This window comes from Carassius auratus, chromosome 30, assembly GCF_003368295.1.
Source record: "Carassius auratus strain Wakin chromosome 30, ASM336829v1, whole genome shotgun sequence".
Lineage (NCBI taxonomy): Eukaryota > Metazoa > Chordata > Actinopteri > Cypriniformes > Cyprinidae > Carassius > Carassius auratus.
In genome coordinates this window covers 4,130,461-4,136,460 of record NC_039272.1, presented here as the reverse complement: position 1 = coordinate 4,136,460, position 6,000 = coordinate 4,130,461, and the positions used below count along the sequence as shown (strand labels likewise).

General features: G+C 38.8%; 1 protein-coding gene across 1 annotated transcript in view; it reads left to right on the top strand.

Moving 5' to 3' along the window:
• Positions 1–563: 563 nt before the first annotated feature.
• LOC113048931 (oxysterol-binding protein 2-like) overlaps positions 564–6,000 on the top strand; it is a 33,572-nt gene continuing 28,135 nt past the window's right edge. The window contains exon 1 of the mRNA XM_026210903.1: positions 564–785. The gene's annotated coding sequence lies outside the window, so the exon portion shown is untranslated. The remainder of the gene's footprint in view (positions 786–6,000) is intronic.

Here is a 6,000-nt window from a genome sequence, read left to right as displayed (position 1 = left end):
AGCGTTGTGACAAAATGCATATTGTACTTTTATTCACTTCTGTTTTAGTTGCCCTCTGTTTTTGTTACTTCCTTGTGCTCTCCTTCTGTTTCCAGTATGAGCTGTTTAACAGCATGACATTGGGCTTGTTTAGAGTCTAATGAAGGTATGCAGACATGCATGTGGTTTTTCAGCTTCCTGTCTGTCACGCTCAGGGAGTGTGGGGCTGAACGATCAGTTCTGGTATGTACACTCATTACCCAGCATTCTTCAACCGGCACATCACAAGGCAAGAAAGCAGCGCCTTACGTCCCTGTCATCATTTCACACCCACCACAACAATCCTGACATGTGAACAACACATTCTCATTTAGCCCCTCATATTTCACTCTGCATTCTCATTATCGCTCTCCATTCCTCTGTCCATGGTGCTGAAGTCCATTCTTTGAGCAAAGCGTCAATGATTAATTGGTGACCGTTTCCCTGGTATTCTCTCTCTCTCTCTCTCTCTCTCTCTCTCTCTCTCTCTCTGCTTGCTCGTATTTTCCCACCTATCTTACTGGCTGCTCTCTCCCCCTCCTAGTCATTCTACCTCTCCTCTTTCTATGTAAGCTCATTCATTTTCTCTGAGTATAGACCAGAGCAGAGAACCAACCCAAGTGACCTCTTCTTTTTTTTATGAGGGTGAGTTCATAGACAAGCTCTCTCTCTCGCACACTCCCGTTCTTTCGTTTGGCTCTGGCTGGATTCTTAACTGAGGAGTGAATCTCTATGCCAGCAGAGAGGAAGAGGGCTCTCTCCTGTGTGTAAGTAATATAATAGTATTTGTCCAGGAGTTGGTTTTGCTTAGATAGATAGTCTTGCCCACTGTGCGTTGGAAATATATGTATTATATATTTAATTAAATATCTTCTAAGATATGTGAAGAATTTTTCTGCTGTGGCTCAGTAGACTTTGAGTGGTTAACGCCAAGTTTCTCTTGTGCGTTTGTAAATGGCAGGTGTGTTTGTGTGTGTGTTGTATGTCTCACCGCTGTGCCATGTTTCTGTGTGTGTTTTATAATCTCACACACTCCAGCCTGACCTGATTTACTACACACTGACAGATGGTGCATCTTTCTCTTCCTCATACCTCCATCCATCTCTCCTCCATCTATCCATCGTTCCTTCCTTTTTTAATGTTTGTCCGTTGGGCATTACAGTGTGATTTGCATGTGGTTTGTGTGTTTATGAGAGCGAGACTAGAAACATGTATACGGGTTCTAATCTCCATTTTTTTCAAGTACATCATTTGATCTGCATTGTGGTTGTTTATTAGTCTTTGCCTTTTGTTTCATTTGTGACTCAGTGTGTGTGTGTGTGTGTGTGTGTGTGTGTGTGTGTGTGTTAGCCCACAGGGAAACTCACTGTACAGTTGAGAGACTCTGTATGCTTGGATACACACTCAGCCTGGTTTCTACAACAATCGTAATTGATTATAAAACGGTTTTCATAGAAAATATTTGATAATTTGTTAGAAAAACAAGTTATGCTCAGAGTCCAGAGCCTTGATCATAAAATTATAACAGGCACGTTCTTAATAGAGATCTGCACGATCACAGGACCCAACGCAGCAGAGTACAGTGCGGAACAACACCTGTGTGCCATAAAAACTGGAGTAATCATGGCTGAAAATTGAGCTTTCCTGTCCCAAAAATAAATAGTTTTAATATATTTTAAAATACAAAGCAGTTGTTTTAAACCATAAACTTTAGGAAACACTGCCATGCATTCCTTCTCTTATCTTCCCTTCCCTGATGTCTCTCATATCTGTATCTTTCTCATCCATGCATTTTTTATCGCAAGATCCGTGACATTGTTTCACTGCAGAGCTTTTTAATCTGTTCCACTCCCTTGCTATTAGTTATTGCTTGTTTGGATTAATTTTTTCTCCGCTCTCGCCACATGGTTAAGCAGTTGGCACAGATGTCCTCTGTAATCTTTCATCTCTTCGTTTTGCTGCCTTTGCCCTTTTCAGCTTACCCTGAAAGCACCGGAGTCCTCCTACATTTAGAACAGTCCAGTCTAGACATCAAGAATTTCCCAGAAATCCCTGCCCACGCTGTTTCGCTCACATTTACAGTCGTGCACAAATGCACACATAAACCAACTAATGTAGCTCTAGAAGCGCTTTCTCTCTTGAATGCTCCCTAGTGTGAAAAATAGCAGGCGCAGAGGAGTAAAGTGAGAGACAGAGAGGGAGATGATGAAGCTGCAGGTCGACAGTCTGTATGTGTAGGAAACACTCACGGCCCACAGGAATGGCTCCGGTGCCTAGCCACGTCTCCCCCACAGGACTGATCTCAACCCGAACAGAAAAACACTCAATCCAGTGATTGCTGTGCATGCTGTCCTCATGTAATCCAAAACACTATCTGTTGTGCCCAATAAACAAGTGTGAACAGTGAAATTTCACCCTTTCCTTATGTAAACACTGTGTTTATATGTGGCGGGTGGAATAGGTGGAAGAAGAGAGAGAGGAGCAGAGCATATGGCATATTTAATGTTTGCAGAAGGAAAGGACTGTGATATAAAATGATGTCTCTGTGGTGGGCCGTATCCACTCTTGATTAGAGCAGGATCCTGCCATGCTCAGACGTAGGCTCCTGTGGTTCTGTCTCACGATCAAAACCAGCTGCAATTTTAATGAATTAAATCTCTTTTTGCCCTGGTGGTTTTGTTTACAGCATGTCTCTTTTTTCGTGAAGATGTTGCTTCACACATTTCTCTGTCTATTCATATGTCTGCTTTTAAACCCAAATGGTCTAGTTAGCTGGTTAGCATGGCCTGTTAGCCCCTGTTGGTAGATGATGTAACTGCTCCATCTGGACCCAAAAAACATGTTTATCTAAAGACTACCCATTTTAAATTAGTTGTGAATAAATACATTATTATGCATTCATATTACAAATGCTTCATTATATGTGAATATGTAAAGGAACAGTTCATTTAAAAGTGACCTACTGTCATTATTTCATCAAGCTCATGTCTTCACGGCTTTAATGTTAATGACATTTGATCAGAAGACTGAACACTGAGATTAAGTAGCTTTTTGCCATTTTTATGGATGTCAAGTGGTGTTAATTTGTGGTATTCATATACTTTTATAGCATACAATATTGTTTTGAATTAACAGTTATTTAAATAATTTAATAATAATTAAATTAATAATAATAATAATTAAATTAATAATAATTTTAATTATCAAGTTTTAAAAGTAGTAATTTGGTGATGTTTTGTTATTTATTTATTTTTTATTTTTATTTTTAGCTTTTTAGTTTCAGTAATTTTGTTTAATCCTCACATGAATTAGGATCTGTTTTTATAGTTTGTTGATAAGGCAACATTTCTGTGACACTTTTTTAAGTTTAATTTATGTAATATTTAATGTATTATTTTAGCTTTATTTCAGTTACAGAAAGTGAGTTTAATAGTTTTAGTTAACAATAACAAAACTGGCTTAATACAGCTTTTGTAGTCAATTTCAGATACTGTATATGGCATTGAATATTTCCTCACATAAATCAATCATATGACTTGAAAAGGCATGGAATATGATGCACAACCTTTTATGTTCAATGAAAGAAAGTAAATCATACAGATTTGGAACTTGAAGGTGAGTAAATGATGACAGGATTTTCATTTTTAAATAACTTCAAAGTATATTTTGACTTCACTAGCAAATAAATTGCCTCAAAACAGACATGGGCTAAAAGCAGCAAAACCTCGGGTGAATGTGTGTGCGTATGAGCAACATGAGGTGGTTGTAAATAATCAGTCAACTCTGATCTGGGCTTCAGTAATTGGATTGCTGTCTCGTGGCTCATTTAGATAAGATGTCATCTGCATCTGATTATCGTCTCTGGACCGCTGTAACTCCTAAACATCACTCAGTCTCCTCATATTTGGACTCACACTGTTTTACAGTCATTTGGTTTAACTATCATCATCATAATCCAGCAGATCAGAGGCATCTGAGTGTTTCTGTGCCAGTAATGCATTCTAATGTATTCTGGATCTGCGTGTACCAGCGAGGTCAGTGGTGCTCCTCTACCTAAGGGCTGGATTACTGCCAGGGCCTCCGGAACCTAGAGGAGAGACCACTCTGTCACCTAAAGAGAAATGATTTGTCGAGTGTGATCTGAGACATGTTTTCTCACCACTGATGTGTTCTGGTAACAGGCAATCTGTGTATAAACACTCCTGGTGGCCTGTGTATCTCTTATATGGGCTTGCTGATTACTGCCTGGTTTATTTGCTCTAGGAATATTGGCTCCTATGACATTCACAAGGATTTAAGAGGTCTGTGTGTGTGTGTGTGTCTGTATGATTCATCGTTTGTGTGTTTATCGACAGGCTGCTATAATTGCATGGGGGCTGTGGATTAAGTCTGAAATGTTGTGTCAGGCTGTAATTGAGGAATCATAGTGTCTCTGTGTGTATATCATTCTCTCTATGCAGGGACCAATCAGCATATTTTAAGCTTGCATCTGGTTGGCTCTTGGACTCACTGATGGACTTGTATCTCAGGCTTACATGATAGAGCATGCACTTAAGCCTGGGGAAATTTTTTTTAATTTTTTTGAAACATAATTTTTTAATAAAAAGCTAAATCTATGATATCTATATATTTAAAAAATAAAATAAAGTATTCATACATAAGCATTTAGGTCAGAAGGTCTTTAAGATGTGAATTCACATCTCTGTTCACAATCCTGTTCTTGATTTGAAGAGTATAAGGTTGTGAAGTCTTATCCTCTAGCTAAATATGGGTCCTATAAACACTCCTTCAGAATGTGTTATTAAACCTGTGATTATGTTCCTGTGATTTTGACTTTCCACTTTTAGCCTTTTCAGATCCTACCTCTGAGAGAAAGTGTATCTCTGCCAGATAAAGGCACACACACCACAGTTCTGTGCTTCTTATACAGTGCTGATCTGAAGTCTCTTGAGATGATCATAAAAATGGTAGTGGCAGAAACATTTATTTGTCATTTTCAGTCAATTTTCAGGCCTCCATTCATTGCACACTAAATTAACTCTTTAACACTTCTTTAATTGTTTAACACTTTGGTTCTATTTGACCGTTCATGTTTCTGCATGTCCTCTTTCAGATCTTTATTTCCCCTGGAACTAACTTCTACCAATCCATCTCTCCCTCCCACCCTCTCTCTCTCTCACTCTCTCTCTCCCTCTCTCTCTGCCTCTATCATTTCTAACAGAATATGATCTAGTTATTAACTATTAAAACAAATCATTTCAATGTAATTGTCTTTCAAAGCAGTTCCATTGTGACCGTTTGAGCTTGGCTGCAGTCTTTGTGTTAAAGGTGTTACAGTAGCTGTAGCTATGCAGGATGTATTTTGTTGCTTTACTGATCGATCTTCCATAGCAGCCTGAAGACATCCTGCAAGAGCGCTGGCAATGTGCTTCTCTGGTATCGTTTTTGCTAAAATGCAGTCTGCGATGAGATAATGTATTAATTGAGGTCTGCTGCCCGACGGGTCCCACAATTGAGCCTTAACTGACAACTGACTTAATTTACACAGTGGAAGAATTATAATCTTGACATCTATACAGTACAACCATTCAAAACTATCAGGCTGCACCTGATGTTCATAACTTGTAATTGTTTTCTCTTTTGCCTTGTGAACTGTTCTGAGTCTTAATGAATCTGTTTCTTTACATGTACAGTTTTTTCGGACTATAAGTCGCACCTGAGTATAAGTTGCATCAGTCCAAAAATACGTCATGATGAGGAAAAAAACAAATATAAGTCGCATTAATTCAGAACCAAGAACCAAGATAAAACATTACTGTCTCCAGCCACGAGAGGGCGCTCTATGTTTTCAGTGGTAGACTACAGGAGCGCCCTCTCGCGGCTGTACATGGTAATGTTTTCTCTTTGTTCATATCTCTTGGTTCATGTCAAATTAATTTTGATAAATAAGTCGCACCTGACTAGTGTTCTCATGGTACCAAA